General features: G+C 38.8%; 1 protein-coding gene across 1 annotated transcript in view; it reads left to right on the top strand.

Moving 5' to 3' along the window:
• The window catches only part of LOC104368568 (endonuclease domain-containing 1 protein), a 176,523-nt gene that overhangs the window by 36,095 nt on the left and 122,154 nt on the right, over nucleotides 1-18,274 (top strand). The window contains exon 3 of the mRNA XM_042792580.1: nucleotides 9,380-9,602. The gene's annotated coding sequence lies outside the window, so the exon portion shown is untranslated. The remainder of the gene's footprint in view (nucleotides 1-9,379; nucleotides 9,603-18,274) is intronic.

Here is an 18,274-nt window from a genome sequence, read left to right as displayed (position 1 = left end):
TACAGAAACCTTACTCATAAAGGGGTGAGTTATGTGGTTGAAAGGAATGTACAGGAGGAAGCAAGGAGAAACTATGGAACCTGCCAGGAAGGAGGCAACCTGTGTAGGACTACTTAAACATGCTTTGTCCTTGGTGGGATTGGATGAGGGAGAGAAGGAAAATTGTTTCCTAGTCTAATTATCAATGAAGCAAGTGACTCAAGAAGGCAAGAAAGAGGGGAGGCGGCAGTACAACTTGGTGGTGATTCAGTAAGTTGAAAGATGAGTTTTAAGTGGTTCTGAGTTTTGCTATGACTTTGGAAGTGTCTGTCAGGAGCAGAGTGCTAGAAGGAAGGACTGGGAGCGGTAAAGGAGGGAGGACTCCGAAGTGGGTAGGGATAGGCACATAAGCAGGATTTTTCCCTTGGAACCAAAGCAGACTATGTGGTTTCTACAAGACAGAAACGTACTGAGTTGCTAGGCGGAGAGCAAGCCAGAGGGAGAGGACCTGTCCTGGAAGGACAGAGTGGGCACTGAGGAGATTTGTTCATCAGCCCTGTCACTTCTGTTACTTCACTGTAATTTTTTTTTCTGTGAAATAGATATATATTTACTGTAGTTCGTCCTAGTAAAACTCAGCTCTAGAATTAACAAATGTATTCTTGTGGCTTTTGCGTGTCTCATTATGGAAGGGTGCAGGCAAATCCACCTCCATGGTACTGTCTTACTTGAGGTCCTGCCAGGCAATTTGTTAATACCGCAAATAAATGCTTACATATAGGTGATGTCTTCAGAAATCATGGTTAGCTTGGATATATTAATAGATCTTCTCGATCTGATTTGGTTTGCTGGTGTGGTTTTTTTTTTTTTTTGCGGGAGGGCACAGGGGGCTCTTTGTTGATTTTGAGTTTTGTTGGTTTGTTTTTTTTAAAGTGCAAATGGTCAGATCTTGAAATAATGAAAAATCGTAGAGAGAAAGGAAAATTTTCTGTACTTTTAGACAAGCTGCATGAATGCAGAATCAGATGCTTTGCTAGGCTTTAAATTGTGTTTTAAGCAAACAAAACTTTCCTAGCTTTAAAGGCTAAATGAAATTAGAAGCAATTTGCTGCATGATACAAAATACAGTGATTCAGCATTCGTGATGAGAGCTATTTATAGTTACTCTATTTTTATTCAAAGAAAAACAATAGCACTGAATTTCAGGCAGTTTGACCAGACACTTAGGAAGTTCTCTATTGAAGCTAAGGAAAATCTCATATTGCTTGATCTTGAAAGCTGAACTTGTGAGCTCCTTCGGCATCAACATTTTAGTGCTGTCCTCTTGAAGGTGAAATTCAGTGCTGTGCTGGAAAGCTGCATAAGCAGTGTTTCTCTGAAGCCTAGTTTGTATCCACTGCTAAGGGGCTATCAACATTCATTGTATTTTATTTTTGAAGAATTGAGCAGTAGAATTCATCTCTGTTAATTTTAACCGTCTCCTTTGGGTTTTCACGACCGTTCTGTTACCCTGCTGCTGCAGCCAGCGTGGATCCGAATGCCGTGGCTACAAAGGCTTGCTACTTTCTCATGCTAGATCCCTCAAATCCAAGAGCTACTTGGCAGTTTCCAAGGCAACCACCTGTGGAATAATTAAAAAGGATGAAGTGTTAGTGTGCCAGATAGAAGGAATTCTTGCCTGGAGAGAGAGCACTTCATTTTCATCTGTCTTGAAGAATCAAATGTGTTTCTGCCAGCAAAGTTAAGGTAGTACAATTAAAAAGTACTGATTTGTTTTCTGGAGGTAGTGAAAGTTTGAATAGGAGCAACAATCCTAGTAGAACTGTATACTATTCATTTAAGAAAATTACCATGGATCCTTCTATGTTAATTTCTGAGGTATATTTAAACAGAAAATCCAGAAGAAAGATGCTGATGCAAAGGCAGTGTGGGTGAACAGTATTTCGTATTAGTAAAACAGTTGCATGAACTGTTTTGCACTATATGCCGTCTTTCCTCATGGATGATTTTAAGCTGGTAAGGACTAAAATGGAGCATACATTAGTGGGAGCATAAATATAGGAAGTGCAGCCTTCATGCCAAGTACACTGAGATTTCTTTGGCATTCAGTGAAGTGATAGATATAAAAGGAATGTAGGAGTGGGCTCACTGCAAAATGACAGTCAGAATCAAGGATCGATCTTTATCCCGTAGCTTAAAGGGTATGCAGTGATTTAGTCGGTGTTGAAACTGAACTGTTAATCAGGTTTAGCTGCTTTAGTGAAACAGCAGCTAAAAGCATTTCGAAGACCACATTCCCAGATTCACAGCTGAAATTGAATAGTGGAGAAACCAAAAGGTAAGCAAAAGAACTCTGTTCAAATAGCAAAGAATAACAGAAATAGCAAATTTGTTTCTGGAAGTTTGAAATGTTGTTATAAAAGTTTATGGTAAATCTGTTGGGCTTTAGATAACCGGAAAAGTTCTTCTTGAAGTATAATATGTTACTGGATAAATCTGCTTATTATATCTTCCTTCTCTGCCAGTCATTCAAATATATTTGAATAGAAAAATATTACTCATTTTTGACAATGAAGTTAAATGGAGAAAGCCACATTCACGTTCTTCCCATAGTCCAAATAACTGTTCAGTTAAGTCTGGTTACCTAGCTTGATGCTTTTGTGTAGTTAATTTTAGGCGTGATGCTTTTGTGTAGTTTATTTTAAGCAAAAAAATTATTTCTAAATTTTGAAGGAGAAATATTTGGGATGCCATCTGGGCTTTACATAATAAATTTTTACTGCCAAAATGTTTGTGGGATACTGTTGGGATGTGGATGGGATTTCACATTCCATCCCTTTCACAGCACAAGAGGATCATTGTTTTTTAGATATGGTGGGTCCAAGAAGAAATAAGAATTGCATGGTGACAGCTTTGTGATTTGAGGGAATACAAATAGAACCTACCCAGTAACCACTGTTACCTTTTTATAGCTGTTGCAGAATTTCAGAAGCTAATGCTTATAGTTACTAATTGAGTACAACTGCAAACTTCAACCCTAATACTTGATTTCCAGTTCATTGTCAGCACGGCTTAACTGCCAAATTGATTTTCTTTTTGAGGTAATTTTTCAGAATGTTCAGTTCCTTTCAGTATGGAGCTGAAGAAAAGGTTTTGGAGACGAACACTGTTTTCACATTTGAAAGGAGTATGCTGGCAAAGTATTTGCACCAAGCACGATGAAGATGATACGAAATTGAGGCATGGTGCAAGTAGGGTAAGGGTAGTCAGTGTGTGTCGATCCAAATTTTTTTGCCTTCCGAGAAGCATAACTAACTGAGAAAGATGGAAGTGAATAGTTCTGAAAGAGCATATGTGTGTGTTTGTGTAAGGCTAATGTAATAGGTAGGTAGCAATCACATGAAGTAGTGCAGGATTCCCAAGAGTGTACACAGAGGAGAATTTTCATCTTGGACACCCCTAGAAAACTTTAACACATGCGTGTACCTCAGTTTTTCTGTTTCACCTCAAATACTGTGGGTGAGATTCTTCTCATGAAACAGATTTCCAGGTACTGCTGAAGTAGGTGGGATGAACAGCTCCTTGAGGGTACCTGTTTCAGAGACACTTGAAGGGGATGACTTGCCTCTAAAAAGGTACCTCTAGAGAGAGACCTCTCTCTTTCCATTGATGGTTCAATCTGGACCACTAATTCAGCCTAGATGTCTAACATTTCAGAAACTTTAAGTGTATAATTAGATGTATTTATATGTGAAACTCATGCATGCTCTTTTCTCCATATATCTTTCCCAATCCAGAGCCTCCCATGCTAAGTGGAGTTGCACTTGATTACTGGTACAACCCACTTACTCATCTTCCTCTCCCCAACGTGGACATTTGACCCTGGCAATTTTTCCAGACTTCATAGATGAGCCTGTGGTTCAGTATCAAGGATACTGCAGAACCACAGGGAGTTTGTTAACATAGTTTCTAATAGAAATAAAAACATACATGCTAAATATAGGCAGCTGGACTGTGTGAAAGAAAATACAGTGGCTAGGCATAATTAATTTCTAATGTTCTGTATATAACATTTCTAATGTTCTGTATCTATCGAAGTCTTTATTGCTGAAAAGTTCTGCAGGACTGAAGGGGAGTAGAAACTTAGGAGTAATGATTTGTTCAATAATAGTAATTTCTTAAAGTGATTCAGTATGTGTCAATGTTGAAGTTGTTTGTGTAGCCTTGGATATTAAGAATTAGTGTTATATGCACCCATAAAAAGTTAAAATTTTCTTCGTACTCCTCTCTAACAGAAAATTTATATTATGCTCCATGTTGAAGTAACTTGATGTCCTTTTGCAAGGAAAAAAAATGGAAAATAGTAATACAGTAATTCTCTTACAGATTATTTAATTCGGTGATTCCATTTTCCCCCCTATTTCTGTACCATCAGATCAGGTATCAAAAGAATCAATTACAGTGTGGTAGTCTAAAAGTGTCATTAAAATACCCATTGATTTTGTTAAGTAAATAGGACTGTTTCCTACAATAGATAACACTTTCCTCTTGTTGCTTGAAAATGGTAGTTTTTCAGGTTGGGATTTTTGAAAGGGAGTTTTTTACTTCTAGGAAGAGGAGCCTAGAGTAAAAATGTAGAGAAAATGTAGGGAAAGAGCGATAAGCAGCAAGTCACCTTCTAGTTAGTGGGAGAGGGAACTCAAATAATGAATGGACCCTTTTGCCTAGGCTTTATTTTGGAGCCCTGGTCCCTACATGTCTGGAAGTTTTAGGGTACGTCAAACTGGGCTGATGCATCAAGCATCTCATTAAGATGTTGTAGAAAAGATTTTCTCTTTCCCAGAGAACAAGAATAATCTCTGGGAATATCAGTCACGGGGACAGTATGTAAAGTTGCATATCTCAAGGTTTTTGGAACCATCTCTTGCTCTCTAGCTTGTTGGAGATCAGAAGAGAGTTAAAATCACCTGTCCAAAAGTGATAATGAATGTTTTCTAGATACAGCAGTACAGGACACTGCTTTTGGCTATCAGTACCGCTATAAAAATGTGAAACTCCAGTAAAATGCATTGTTTTCCACTGTACTGTGCATAGCTTTCCGGGTGACTAGCCACTGCTCTAAGAGCAGTTACAGTGACATCCATCACAACGCTCTTTCAAAAGGAGAGAATTATTTGCTGTACTTAGGTGGATGAATGGTTTATGGGGATCAAATCAGCATTGTGATTTTAGTGGCTGTGCAAATGGAATTATCTCCTAGATGATAGACCTTATGCTTAGTCACGATATCCCTTTCTCCCCACCAGCTATTACTGCTGTGCATTTTGGATGTGATTTTTCAGTAGAGTTCGGAGGACTTTCCCTGACAAATTATGCAGAAAGTCCAGATTAGAATAAAAAGGTCAGTTTACTTTATCATCATTCTAGGACCAGTTCAGCTCTCTTTGGAATCAATGAAATAACTAATAAAATACTTTTTTTTTAGCAGTAGAGTGGTTTGGATTAATCTGTGTACAGCTCCCTCTTTGTGATTTGAATTTCTCATGTGAAGTTGTATATATTTTCCTTTTCCTGCTACTAAAAATTAAAAGAAAGACTTTAGAATTACAGAATCATATTTAGTAGAGAGGTAGAATGTGGCCTTAAGTTTCTATCCACAGTGAATGCTTGGATATTTATAAGAGGTTCTAACATTGGACAGTTCTTCAGGATATTATACCTGTGCTAGACAAGATGAGTTGTAGAGAAATAATGAATATAAGACTAGAAGAGCAGCTGTTCTCATACACCCTTCTAGAACAGTAGGGTTTTTTTCAGCAGTGACCAAAGGTGGGTAACTGAGGAGCACAGGAACAGACTGAGAACACAAGATCCTCCTTCTGCATGTTTTTCAGTCTCCAGACATCTGCAGTGCAGGGATTTGCTGAGTTGGATGTCTTTTTTTTTTTTTTTTTATGATGTTTACTATATTTGTCTTTGGAAATTGTTAAATCTTCCTTTCAAAGCCATGAGAAGTGTTGGGAAGTGTAATACTCTGGTTCCACAGCTTAACTAACACGGCAGCCTGTTGAGTGAGGAATAGCATTCTTTTGTTAAGTTTTGAACCTGAACTCTATCTAAAATCCACTTCTTGTACTGGAAGAAACTTAAATAATTCATCCCCATCTACTATGTCCTTGACACTCATAGTTTTTTAGACCACAGACTGCTCCAACTGTTAAGAGTCAGTTCAGAGCCTGTTGACCTATACATGAAGTTAGGATCACTTTCCCTACCCCTGGTTATTCAACTTCACACTTAATTTCATTGAGATATTTGTTAATTTCACTGCTGAATTTCATTGATGTATTTTATTGTCCAGTCAGTAATCTGCACACAGTCCTTTTTCAGTTTTTCCTACTCATTTACTATCATTGCTACTGTGAATAACTTGGTATCATCAACAGATGTTGTCATCTCACTGTTGAGCCCTTTTCATGTCATTTATGAATTCATTGAACAGTGCTGGGAACAGATCCCAGCACAGATCCCTGTGGAAAGAAGAGCTGAAATTGCACTAAGTCCTGCCAAAAGCAGAAGTGGGTATGCCTGCTTTTGCACGTGGCATAGTTGAATTTGTAGTAATTTTACTGTGTTGTTTTGGTACACTTGTAAACATGGAGTCACTGTAAAATATCTTGTCCGAATGGGTGATTTCATATGTAAGATACAGTGTTACTCTTCATCAGCTGCATATTTGTAATTTCACCTTTGAAAAAGATATGGCAGGGAAGGGGTTCATCTTTTTTGGTGATTGAAGATGATTCCCCTAATGCTTAAAAAGGGCCAGACCTACTTTGTCCACAGTATAGCATTTTTAATTTTCTGAGTTTTTATTCTTGAAAACAACTTAGTTGGAACTTACTGGTTTGTCACTCTGTATTACCAGCATACAGAAAATAGTGTTGAATAACGAAATCGAGCAATCTAAAATCTCCACAATCCTAAATATATACTGGTTTTAGATGATTAAGTGCAGGAAATCACCTTAGCAATGGAACTGTTACTTTTTCTTGTTTTCTAGCATATATATCTAATATAGCAAACACCTGATGCAGTATTAAGAAAACTGGGTCAGATCTAAAGGACCTGTAGCATAAAATTGGTTTTTGATGGTAACCTGTGACTGCAGCTTAGGGAAGCGTGCAAGAAAGGGAACGTAGTTCTGCTTCCCAGGGCACGGTCACGCACCCTTCCAGCAACCCGCCGTTCGGGGCTCCTGAGCCGTGAGCAGTGTCACAGCTCCATGTTTGCTTCTATGAATTTGTCCAGTGTGAATCCATTTTGTTGCTCCTGATCGCCTAGAGCTGTGAATTCCACAGGTTATATGTTCACTTTGTGAAAAAGGCTTCTTTTTCTTCCGAAGCATTTGTGTGATACCCTTGTCTTCTGCTCTCACGGTTTCTGTACACCCTTAATCCAATCTCTCTGCAGTCCTTTCTTTTGCGGGTGGAGGAATCTCTTCCTGTGCAAGCTGCTCCCTACATCTCCCCTTGACTGTCCTGCACAGTGGTTTGTTACCCCCGTTCTAAGATGGGACCAAAACAGCGTCCAGAGTTCAGGGTATGAACACGCCGCAGACAAACACGGTGTCACGCTGCTGCTTCCTGTTACAGTCTCTGTTCTCTTCCCAGTTACTCCTGAAATTCTGTTGGCTTTTTCACTGCTGCTGTTACCAACACTTGTGAAAACTGTATTTTCAGAAAGCTATTTACAGTGACTTCAAGGTCTTCCCTAGTAAGGAAAAACTAATTCGGAACACATCATTTTCTGTGTGTAGTTAGTTATATTTTTCTGAGATGCAGGGCCTTGCATTTATCTACTTGAATTTCATCTGCTGTTTTCTCTCTAAGCCACACTGTGTAGTAACCAGTTGGAAGAAAGGGCTGAGGATAACTGCTTCGATGCACTTAATGCTTTAATAGACCTGTGACTTCACATTGTATCCTTTTCAGCATAATTTATGGTTAAGTTAAATGAGAGAGGTCTAACTATAGATCTGTCTAGGAGTCCACTTCTCTGTGTATGTAAACAGATAGGTACTTAGCATGTTAATTAACTGCTGATTAATAAGACCTTCCTCCTTACTGTACTACAGCTGAGTTCTCTTTAAGAGCTTTTAGAGAAGTTGGTTATTTTGGGGGACTCCCAATATTGTATCAGAGCTCCTTCAGAGCCCTCATGTGTGTGACCTGCATATTGCAGTCCATCAGTTGCCATTTTTAGTATTTGGGTTTCCTTAGAAATCTGGCTGAGTACACATGCTCCTGGCTATTTTATTGCTGGTGGGTTTTGTCAATTAACTGACTGGAGAGAATCCTCTTTCCTCGTCTGCTCTGCAGGCAGTTTCCAGTGCTGGAAGTTTCCTAAACTGTTACATACTGAATGTTGAATTTATTTGGGTTTTCATGTGACGAAGTTTTTTTTGAGGTTTTTCCCCCTCACCATGGCTTTGTCTTTTTGAGCATGCCTTTTACCTTTTTAGCACTTACTGGCCCAGCACACTTTCTGATAAGCTTTATCCTTCTGGTGTATTTGATAAAATTCTCCCCAGCACATCAGTTCTCATTATTTTTTTAGCTTGAAATACAATGATTTTGCATTTAGTTTGCTAAAGTTTTTATTTTTTCCTGTCATCCTAGTATGACTTCACTTTTTGAAGGGCAAGCTTTTGTGTGCTTTCTTAATGTGTTTTGTTGTTTGTGTTTGTTTTTTTTTGTTGTTGTTCTTTTTTTAGTTACATTTACCCTGTGCTTCTGTATGCAATATGGGATTTTCAGCAAGCTGTCAGCCCCTAAAAACCTTTACCTTTTTGCCTGGGTGATTTTTTTTTTTTTTTTTTTTTTTTTTTTTTTTGGTCTTTAAAGAAACTTCCTTTTTTCTTTATCATAGAATGAGGTTAGAAGGGACCAAATAAAGGTCATCTGGTCGAGCCTCTCTGCTCAAGCAGGGATTTTTTTTTTTTTTTAGTTGCATAACTAAAAATAGAGAAAATAATGTTTTCAGATACTGAACTTGAATGCATTGTAATGAGTAATGCCGTCGTTTTTCAACAGTGAAGATCCTGTACACAGTTCACGACCGGGTCAAGTCTTGCTTCTGTTGTGGATTTTCAGAGTTGTTTGAGAAGTAGTAATTAATGATGTCTTAAAAACAGAGTGTTTGCATCACATTGACAAAACTGAGAATTTATCCATCTCTGAAATCCTAAAATTTGGCCACCTTAATCTCAAGAGGCAGGTTTTGTCACTGATAACTGTCAGCTACCTTCATGGGACTATACTATCTTCTGCTTCAGGCTGGAACTGGGAACCCTCTCTGTCCTGCTGAACTTGTTTTCTTACTTCCTGTGTTTTGGTAGGAAGGAAGAGGGTTGGAGCTTCATGAACCTTCATGTGCTTTAAGATACTCAAGTCAATCCGATGGTGTGACACGGGTCCTACCAGAAAATTTCTCCGTATGGAGGTTGTGTCTCTCATCCTGCTGGAATATTCGACACTACCCACAATGGCACCAGACTAACGTTTAACGATGGATGCTGCCTCTGCGAGGGAAGCTGCAAGAGCAGCTTGGTTCACCCTACTGTAAGTACCTCTGTGTGGCCAGATGAGTTGCTGTCTGCATCCCTCTGAGTCTATAGCTCTCCAGTGGCTGTAGGGAGGGGTGGTTTACACGCCCAAAATGCTTACAGACCCACAGTAGACACTTGAAATTGGGGAAATTGAGTCCAACCCAGGTAATTCAGTCTTCTGAACTGGAGAGTGTTTTCACTTGCAGAGAGTTGTCAGTCATTGTGGCGCTTAAGAAAGAACGATCAGGATCACTGTGGCATAGTGAAAAACAAGGAGGAGGGTTGTAGTGTTTGGGTGAAATGAAGCTGTAGTTTTGTGGGTGACTTAAAAGGTAAAATGAGAGTGGAACTTAAAATGTAAAGGTAATGTTGATTGCACGGAACAGCTTGGTGTGACTTGGGTGGCTGGTAGTTTTGCCTGTTTTTCCTCCCTCTCATAAATAAGTGAAAAGTCTGCAACCTAGAGATGTAATCAGATACTGCTTGCATTTCTAGCAATATATATCCCATTTCAGGATTGACACTGCAAGGTCTCTGGGAGGTCTGGAGAAAGTAGTAATAATGATACTTCGTCTGAGTTTGAGTTGTGTGGCTGAGGTGTGAGATGGCACTGTTGCCCACAGCTGTCAGGTCCATTGATGACCTGCCAGCTTTGTGTAAACTGTGATTTTTGCAGTGTTTAACCATAGCCCTCTACAAACCAGACATTTTCTTTGAAGTTGTGGAGACAGGTATTGCCAGAGAGCAGTTCTTCCACTGGTGTAAGATAGCCATGACAGGATGGGATCAACAGGCTCAGTTGTTCTTTGGAAGTGCCCATCTCCACAGTGGCTGTAGAAAGAACTTAAATGAATGAGGAAAACCCTGACATTTTCAGCAGAAGAAATTGGGTGAGATGACTGTATCCTTAAAGGTCAGGTTTAATTAGTGTGTTACCACTTTCTGATTGTTCTGTATGGTCAGGTGCAATATATCAGTTCAGCTGTTTTGAGTTTTTAAAATGAATTTCTGTCAGTCTGGAGTTATTCATACACTACCAGGAAAAAAAAAAAAAAAAAAAAGCAAAACAAAACAAAAAAACCCATACCACCCTTTTGAGTGTATGTTTTAGCATATTAGTTGTTAGTGATTGTTCATCCAAATGACTGATCTGACTGGCTGGAAATTTTGTGGTGTTTTACCTTCAACATTATGAGAATGCCTGCTCAAGCTCAGGTTTGTGTGGGTGAGTGGACAATACTGCGTAAGGGTGCAAATAAAGACTCGTAAGCAGCCTTTGGGCTGAGATTAATTAACTTTTTCTGTTCCCTTTTGTTCTGTCTGTAGTTTCCTCAGTTTTGGGCTCTGTGAGAGCACAGACTGGTCTAAAAACTATGTAGATTACATAATGTAGTGCTGGGTTTTATTTCAGCTGAATGGTAGCTGATCTCAGTTTCTAGCAGGTTTGAAATGCTCTTCTGCCCACCAATCCATGTCAAGGCTAGGACTGAAAGCAGGTGTTTGCTTCAACAGAGATGTTCACTGTTCTCTTGTTATTATGTTAATATGGGGAAAGATAATATTTTCTGGAGGACTGAAGGATGCTGAGAGCATGCTGTTAATTTGTTCCCATCAAATAAGCCTGGATTAAATACAAATGCTCAAGAATGGTGTCAGGATCAAGATGATGGGGGGTGTTTTCAGTTAATGCCTGCCAATATGTAAGAAAAATTAACACAAAATTTTTGTGGTTTGGGAGAATACTCGCTCGGAGTTGTCTGTTGCACAGATGAGGGCTGTACAGAGTACTTGAGTTAACCATTTTGGAACAAGGGTTCACATAGAATTTGCAGGGGGATGTTTCAACGTCTTTGGGTATGGTAATTTGCAGTCCAGTTGTTGAGCACTTCTCAGGATTCTCAAGAAAATGACCCCATAGTCCTTATTCAGCCAGAAGTGTTACTGAAGTCAGTGGTAAGGATTTAAAAAAAAAAAAAAAAAAAAAAAAAAAAGAGGTTTACTCTGCCTTAAGTATGAGGCAGGACTACTCAGCAGTCAGTGAATAATCAAGTTTGTGTTCATTCAGAGAGTTTGCTTCCTTCAAATTGCCTATTTTCACCTTTTGTAGGGTCCTATGGATATTTCAGGAGCGATGTTTCTAGTATTTTTTCCTTCTAAACACTTGATGCAGGATTTTAAGTTCTGCTGAGGTGTTGGCAGTGACAACAATGTGTCTTGTTTACAGTAACTCCTTTTCAGATTTGTGATGCAAATATCATCTCCGCAGATCTTCAGAGCTCTGATTCCCCTGGAGTTGAGGGTTTCAACTCACCTGACCTGCATTGTGAAAGGTGGCACCCATCTAGTCCAAGTGGATTATGATTAATCTTATCTGGATATCTGATTTTTGGAGAGCTAAAGTGAGATGAGATTTATCTAGCGTCTCTAATTGCTGGAATAATTCTAAATGGCAAGTAGTAAGATCTACGCTTCTTTTTATCATCGTTGTTCTAAACAGGGAACTTAGGCTTCCTTCGTAGTTGTTATTTCTTGATGTTCTGCCATAAAAAGCAGTCTAAAGATAATTGTGCAAAGGAAACTTTGTGCTCGATGTGGAGGGCTATTTGTGTTGGTAGAAGAGGATTAGCATCCTAAAGACTTAGGTGTAACTCACTTGGAAAAAAGCTTGCTTTAGTATGTAAGCAATTTTTTTAGAATGATACTGCTTTTCTTCCTTGAAGCTCTTCCAATTTAAAAAAATACACGCTGCCATATGCTACTTTAATACCAGTACACGAACTGCATTAAAATATAAATGAACAGAACTGAAATGTGAGGTTTTAATTCTGCAGAAGGATCCATTTTGGAGCCCCTTTTCACTCTATGAAAGACCTAAGTTTAGTTGTACCACGTGCCTACGCAAAACACTTTGGAGGCTTTGGGTCTGAAATCAGGGTGAAGAATCAGAGAATGAGAGTAAAGAAACTTCTGCAATTCCTGGGCCTGGGGAAGTATTTGGTGAGTAGACAATGGAACTGGTGTTGTAGGAAATGCTTCACTGAGGTTTAAAGGCTGATGTGTACCATCCAGTCCACTGCAGGCATCACCTTGGACTTCATGGCAGAATCAGCCTTTCCTTGGCCATTTACTGGTTTTGGCAGGTTCTAGATCACTGCTAGGCTGTTGGGGGTCAATGTGGAAACAAGCTGTGCCTGTACTAGTGAACTAACCAGGGTTTAGTGGGTTTGAAGTGTGCTATGGTCATCCACACTGTACATCTTCAGCACACCCACTGGCACTGCTTGGCCAGGCCGGGTCTGTTCTGGTGGGGATGTGGATAACACCCTGTGCCACTGGCAAAGCCAGCTCAGCCTGTGCCTGCAGGTCACGCGCTGACACTTACCCTCAGTGCCAGAAAACGGGTCCTTCTCCAATTTTTTTTTTTGTCCTAATGTAGGGGTAAGCACAGGTGACTCGGTGTTCAGTGTTTCACCAATAACAAATAGAGTCATAAGGCGAGCTTTTGTAGGCATCTCAAGTTTGGGTATTGAATTGGACATCCAGTTTATTTGGTAGCTTTCAGAATTGTAGCCATAGATTCACAGTTTTCTTGTGCTGTTCACTTAAAATAACTTTAAGACACAAATATTGGTATTACATAGGATTTGGACTTTTTAATGTGTATGTTAATCTTGAAATCTGCTTCTGCATTTGAAGAAAATTTGTGGATGATATAAACGTGTTCTTTAATTGTCAAAAAATAGTTAAGTTGCCTCCTTTTTATATGTAGACATTTGCTAAGGAAAAATGTTAAGGCTGCCACCTACTTGTCTCCCAAAATTCATTTTGGGCCAGAGTCATAATGAACTTGAAGCAATAAATGGACAGAGCTGCATGTTGCTGTCATTCATGGGGAAGTGCTCCTGCTGATCTTACTCTGTGTGCTGATCTGATAGTGGTTGATGCAATGATCTCGGAAGGAGAAGTCTTAATTTAATTCACGTGTTTTATTAACACAGTAGATACTTATTTTATTAGTAACATCAGGTACTTGTAATCTTGAAAAGGCTGGAAAACTGTGATGCAAAACAGTACTTTTTTTTTTTTTTTTTTTTTTTTTTCCCTTTCTTCTTTCCCTCAGTAAGGATGACCTGACAGGAATGCGTGGAAACTGTCGACAACATTCTCGACCAAGTATTCAGGCACAATTAGGCCACTAGTATTTCAATAATTGATAATTAATGAGACTTTATAAATAACATTGAGTTCTTCTTACGTGCCTTCTCTTTTTTCTTGGAGGGGAGAGGAATGTCAGACAAATTTCAGGCATTTCTGTGCTACCTTGGAGACTAGCAAATGTTTCATTATTGGCATCTGAGTTTCTTACATAACCTGGTAATTCTGGGAACAAGAACTTTAAGGAAAATGCTGAGCAGTTTGGGTCTTCTCATAAACTTAGAAGATTTAGAGACGCTGTGCTAACTACTTGTGTGATAATTTCCCCAGAAATACTAGTATTTCAGACACATGGAATGCATATATTTTTCTAGGATTGCATCTTCAAGGAGTTAAACTCAGTCCCATGAAGTAAATTCAATGCTGTCAATTATTATATAAAATCAATGTATTTGGTTTTGGAGAACATTAAAATGGAATGAAATGGAAGTGTAAGGAGAAGATGAAGAGTTTACCTCCTGGCATCAGGAGCGAAGTGACACATAATTAGGATGTGGTTTGTATGTTGTTGTATGTGCAGCCCCCAGCACAGGCCAGTGTGAAGGAGTTTGCCCTTATCTCTTACTGCTCTCAGAATTTTTTTTTTTTTTCTCCAAGTTCAAGGTCTGTACTTCTAAGGGGACAAGCCAGGAAGGGACTTTCCCTGCTTTTCTCATGTGAAACAGTGTGGCTTATCTCAGCCACGCTGTTTGTTTGTTCAAAAATCTTACTGTATTCAATAGAGAGGGCTTGATTAATTTTTTTCAGTTTAAAATTAAAATGTTGACCAGTTACTGTTGCCTGCTTTGAGTTTCATGATTCTTAAGTTGGTTAGAGATTGCCATATTTTGATACCTTCTTCAGAGTACAGATAGTCTGACACAGGAATCCACAGATTCAGGATGACTCAGAATTAAAAATGAGTCAGTTATGCCTTATTATGTTTAATTTAATTTTATTTAGACAGAATTAGAAGTAAAACTGGTAGGTTGTGGTGCCTTGTCCAGTACTGTGTAAATTCACTTGCTGTATGTGGTAGGGAAGAGTGATGGTTTCAGAGGGATGTGATTCAGTATCACTGTAGCAAAGGCATTAGAGTGACTGACGGAAACAGAGGAATGGCCTGCACTCTTGCGCTGTCAGTATCACAGAAGGCAGAATCTCTTCTGGTAGAGGAGATTTTGAAGATTTCGGACCTAGCATGAAATAAAAATATTTAAGATTGAATACCTACAAGACAGGACTTTCTCTTTACATCCCGAAGAACAACTTGGGAGTTTTCAATAAATACTATTAGACATCCTGTTTACAGGGCAATTTCTAGAATAATATTTTTCAATATACATCAAGGGTCATATATAACCAATGCTTGCTTTTCACTTTGATTTTCTTGTTTCTCAGCTTCAGAGTTTAGAATCTATATCCTTTAGTTTCTTGACACAAAAAAGGAAGTGTCTTCCTTCCTACAGCATTTTTTCTGGTGCTATTAATTTATCAGGACACATTAGTGATGTTGATCAGTTTGTTCTTTTTGTTCCCTGCTCCTCTTGGTGTGCTCCATGCAAGGCGTTTCTGATGGGCTCTGTGCTGGCACGACCAGCCATGGAGGTAGAGTATGTGCTTCTAAAAGTTTTAGGTTTTACTGAATTACTGAACTGTGTGTACTGTCCACTTCCATTCTGCCAAGTACTATCTCAGGTTTAGTCAAAAATTCAGGTTCTGGAGTGACAGAATAGATGGCCATAAAAAGTGTTTGGGTGATGGGAGGACTGGAAAGAGGGAGCTGTGTCATGAAAGCAGCAAGCATGTCTTTATTCACTTCTGTTAATTGCTTTTTTGGCTAAACTAACGTTATCTTTTTACATCAATTTTCATCATATTCTAATAATACACAACATAAGTTACCATCTATTTCTCCCCTAAATTAAGGACTTGTATTTTCTTTCTTTTCTGTCTTTAGTTTCCATGTTGTCTCTTGAAGTAATGAGGTGAAAGAAAAATAGTACATCAGGTATTTTCCATGCTTGTTTTTTTGTAGATAAGTTTACCAAGGGGAAAACCATCTATAAAATGGTTCTTTCAGGTCGAGAGAGTGTACTTCATCTTTGGGCAGCATACAGCATTAAGCATTACATAGCAGTAACAATAAAACATAAACATTAAAATTAATTTCCGTACTGGTTTTAGGATTTCATAGCTAGCTTGTAATAATTTTCAGATAGATGTCTCTATACCAAGTCTGTAATCTACTCTAAGTTTATATGTAAGATGATGAGATTTTTTTTTTTCTACAGAAGTGCATTTTAGAGTGCTGTTAGAAAGCTCTCTAGTCCTAACACACTACGTAGTGGTAAAAACTTGTCACTTTTTAGCAATAGAATTGTTAAGTTATTTCAAATTTGAGCTGTTTGGCTTCCAGCTTTAGTGTCTTCCTGTGCCTTTCTCCCCAAGGGTTGCAGGGTTGTTTGTTACTTGTCATATTCACAAAGTACCTATGAAAACAAGGCCACATACTTAGCCTAATAAAGGAGACTTTTGACCTAGCGTCATGAAGTCTGTATCCCAACCAGACTGGCTATTTTCTGAGTTCTTTCTTTGAATGCTTGCCAATCCTTCAGCATCTCTGCAATGTGGAGATCAGAACTGGACATGAAGTTCTAGCTTAGAATTTAGCTTTTTTTTTTTTTTCATAAATACTTAAAGATGATATCATCAACTAAGCCTTTAATATGCTTTTGCCCTGCACTGGCAGTCCATACTGGGGTGATTCAGCACAGTTGCTTCAGAGCCCTTTTCTGGGTAGAAAGTGTCCAAGTCACGAAGGAGTAGCCTGAGTTCCATCTTCAAACATGGGTGACTTTGATTTGTTACGATTAAAATCAGTTGTTGTCTTCAAGCACAGGGTCACTATGGAGTGTTACTATTTCCTCTGCAAATACTTCAGTTATCTACAAACTTACTCTTAAGTATCTATTATTATCTTACTATTTTTAATTATTATCTAGATCATTTATAGAATTACCAGAGTCCAGTCCCATGTCTGTTGTTCCTTTGTCACCCATAGGAAAGCCTGCCATCCACTTGCTTTGCGTAAGAAAGCAGTTACCAGCTCTGGAAAAGATGAGGGGACTTTGGTATCCCAGGTGATTATTCTTACGGACGGAATGAGTCATTTTCGTGTGGACTTTTAACATGTGGGTGAGTGAATCATCAGGTGTTGAACAGATTAATCTTTTTAATGGGACACGTACAAGATAATGTTTTCTCACTGAGACAACTTGTACCTGTCTAAAGAAAATATTACGGAGGCTGAAATACGGTGACGTTGTGTGCCTTTGAGCATGTTACCTTAGGAGATGATCCATGAAACAGCCCAGTGTTGCTTTTCATAGTTCTTGGTATGTGGTGGGGGTAGCGACCTTTGAAGTATTGTTAAGAGTAGAAGATTCAGGAGGGGGTGAAAAATAAGAAGTTGACCAGTAGTTGCATAAGGAGTTGAGCACGAGTTTGACTTTCTTGTGTGCTTGTGTTATAAACCAGTTGTAGGTAGCTTATGTCAGGTGCTTTTTCCCAAGTAACCAGTGATAGGACAAGAGGAAACGGCCTCAGGTTGTGCCAGGGGAGGTTTAGATTGGGTACTAGGAACAATTTCTTCACCGAAAGGGTTGTCAAGCACTGGAACAGGCGGCCCAGGGAAGTGGTGGTCACCATTCCTGGAGGTGTCGGAAGGACATGTAGATGTGGCCATCAGGGACATGGTTTAGTGGGACTGTGCAGTGGTAGGTTTACAGCTGGACTCGATGATATTAAGAGGTCTTTTCCAGACTAAATGGTTCTGTGACTCTGTGTTAATTTGCACACTGCATGATGATGATCCATCATATATCAAGAGCACATGAACCAATAAAACATGACTGCATACATTTATCTTTGGCTGATGAAGGGCTGTGCCTGATACCCATTTAGGTAGTAAAAGCAGACTAAAACTCCTCGATTGTCTCAATGTTGGGTTTTTTTGTTTGTTTTTGTTTTTTTTTTTTTTTTTTCATTTTCATTTTTCAGTCTACAGCGAAGTTCCACCATTCAGAATTATGCTTAGCTTGGGGTTTGACTGAGATCTGAAAATTAGAGCAAAATCATTTTGCTGTTATGACTGATTCGGGATAGGAAATGCAGTACGAACTTCAGGTATGGGTAGATAGGGTTGAGGGCTTCAGTCAAAACTCGCCACAGGTTTACATGAAAAACCGGTGATCCTTTCCTAGAACTTCAGTTAAAGTTTAATTTTGTGATAGTACTGTGAGCTCAGGGAATTTTCTTTATAGGTTTCATTATAAAGCATTTCTCAGTAGATGTCTTTTAAAGAATTTTGAAGAGATAAAAATTATTATAGAGAGCCTTACATAGAACAATTTTCTGAGCAGTGCAACTTCTTACGTTGCTCAGGGCTGCAGCCTGGATATATATAGATACAGATCTATTTTTTTTTTT

The sequence above is a fragment of the Tyto alba genome, unplaced genomic scaffold (genome assembly GCF_018691265.1).
Source record: "Tyto alba isolate M040663 unplaced genomic scaffold, T.alba_DEE_v4.0 Super-Scaffold_2, whole genome shotgun sequence".
In the NCBI taxonomy this organism is placed as follows: domain Eukaryota; kingdom Metazoa; phylum Chordata; class Aves; order Strigiformes; family Tytonidae; genus Tyto; species Tyto alba.
This window is presented reverse-complemented; position numbering and strand designations above follow the sequence as displayed.